At 41.8% G+C, this 2,544-nt stretch overlaps 1 pseudogene; it reads right to left on the reverse strand.

Moving 5' to 3' along the window:
- LOC110296573 overlaps positions 1 to 1,249 on the reverse strand; it is a 14,598-nt pseudogene extending 13,349 nt beyond the window's left edge.
- Positions 1,250 to 2,544: the final 1,295 nt, after the last annotated feature.

The raw sequence follows: 2,544 nt of genomic DNA on the forward strand, positions 1-2,544 counted from the left end.
CCAGCCAGCCAGCCAACCAACCAGCCAGCCAACCAGCCAACCAGCCAGCCAACCAACCAGCCAGCCAGCCAACCAACCAGCCAGCCAGCCAACCAACCAGCCAGCCAACCAGCCAACCAACCAACCAACCAACCAGCCAACCAACCCAACTTATCTGTGATTTTCCAAATCTTTTATTAGCCTGACAGCAGGCAGGAGCACTTAATGAAAGCTTGAGGCTGAGTTGGATGCAGTTGTTTGCACCTGTGGTCTCTGCTGCTCAGAAAGTTAAGATGGGAGATTATTTGAACCCATGGGCTTGAAGCTATCTTAGGCCACATGAGATTCTATCCCAAAATAGAGAATAAGCAAATCAGTAAAATAAGGGGTCAGATGAGGGACTGAAGAATGTCTCCCTTAGTAGAGTGTCCAGGTGACTTGATAGTTTCAAGTATATGCAGGCAGTGTACAGCAGAACAGTAAAGCAAGGCAGATCTCTGTCCCACACCATTCCCACTGACTCCCTCTGGTAATCGCTGTCATCAGTGGAACCTCACTTGAGAACTCTAGCATCACGTATTAGTTATTTCTCTCCTTGATGCAACAAAATATACCACAAAAGCAGCTTAAGGAGGGACTGTTTTAGCTCACAGTTCCACAGTGCAGTTCATAGGTGAAGTCCACCCATGTCAGGAAGCAGAGGGAGTCGGGGGGGAGTAGGGAGGGAGGGAGAGGAATGCCGGTGTTCAATGCTTTTTATTTATTCTTATTTATTTACTATTTATTTATTTATTTATTTATTTATTTATTTATTTATTTATAATTCAGGACTACAGCCTGTGGGAATTGCTCTGCCTGCAGCTGGAGGTGGGTGAGTTAATATAGTTTTCCCAGCTATATTAACCTAATCTAGAAACTCCCTGCCACACATGTGCAGAAGTTTGTCTCCTAGATAATTCTAGATTCTATCAGGTTGACTTTCAATACTGACTACTAACTATCATAAACTAGCTAAAATGACAGGCAGTTTCTTTCTGTTTGTGTCTGTCTGTCTGTCCATCTGTCTGTCTCACACATCCTCCTTTAAAGCAAAGGTGTTTACAGTACTGATTTTGATCCATCTATTTTTTTTTTTTTTTTTGTAGATCTGCATACTAGGTTCTGGTTGTCCTTGGTAGAGACGATGCTCATGGCTTTCTGTCTCTAATTCCTGCATCTTCTTTGCCCCTCTCTTCATACGATGACTGTTTCGGGCTTCATTGTTTTGCATCTTGATTCTTTTTCTGTGATTTCACTCGGGCTGGGTGTCTGCTGCCCTTAGAAGTTCAGGTTTGAATCTCACCCCTTCAAAGCCCTCCTAATGTGGCCTTTAACCTTAGCAAAGCAAAAGCCATGCACTGTACATCCCTCTCCGTTGCAGCATATATTTTAGACTGAAGCAGAGTGACCCAGAAGAGGGAGGAGAGGCCGTTGCTGCTCGACTGTCACAATGGATTGAAATTTAAAGCAATGAGAAGGGAATCTTGGAAAAACCATATTTTTTCTCCCCACAAAGGCTCTTTACGATGGAGAAGAGTAAGGCAAAATACGTGGTTCAAAGCACTTAGACACAGAATTATCTCTAAGGAGAGTACTTTTAATTTTGGATGTCAGTGACTCTTTATAGAGGAGCTTTTGATCCATTTGTTCAGTTGGAACTCAGGGAAGCCTTGTTAAATGGAAGATTAACCCTAAGCATGAACATCTGAATGTAAGTGCCTTCACTGTCTTAACCATGAGCACTGTTGGAGGCAGCTAAATAACACATGTTCATTATAAGAAATCTGGAAAATGCAGACAATTTAGAGAAAATAACAGAGATATTTATGACATTTTGGTGTATTTCTTAATTTTCTTTACAAATTTTAGGCTACATTTCTTGTACAGTTTTATATTGCATTTTAACCAATGTGTGTTGTTACATACACACACACATGTGTTAGGGTATATAACATATTCTCTGGCCCAGAATGGAAAAACTTGGTCTTTAACTTCTGGCAATTATTTGGGAGGTTGTAGAAACCTTGGGAGATGGAGCTATCTGGAAGCTCTAAGTCTTGTCACAGGCTGCAAGTAATGGAGCCAGCTGACCAGGAACTGGGCCCTCTGAACCACAAGCCAAAATAAGTACTCCTCCTGAGTTGTTCTGCTCAAATACTGGACATAGAAATGATAAAACTGACTATGTCTCTCCCACCCATCCCCACACCCTCACCTGTTTGTCTCTTGGTAGATCTCAAGTTTACAATCTTCTGATATTAGCTCAGTCACATCTCTGGCTTTTACTATGGCCTTAAAACAATGGTTCCCAACCTGTGGATTGTGACCCCTTTCTGGGTCAAATGACGCTTTCTCAGGGTTACATATCAGATATCTTGTATATCAGATATTTACATTACAATTCATGACACTAGCAAAGTTACAGCTATGAAGTGGCAATGAAATACTTTATGGTTGGGGTCACCATAACACGAGTGCTGTGGAAAATATTTCACTCAATTCAGGGCTTCTACCCTGCCTTTGATT

The sequence above is a fragment of the Mus caroli genome, chromosome 6 (assembly GCF_900094665.2).
Source record: "Mus caroli chromosome 6, CAROLI_EIJ_v1.1, whole genome shotgun sequence".
Lineage (NCBI taxonomy): Eukaryota > Metazoa > Chordata > Mammalia > Rodentia > Muridae > Mus > Mus caroli.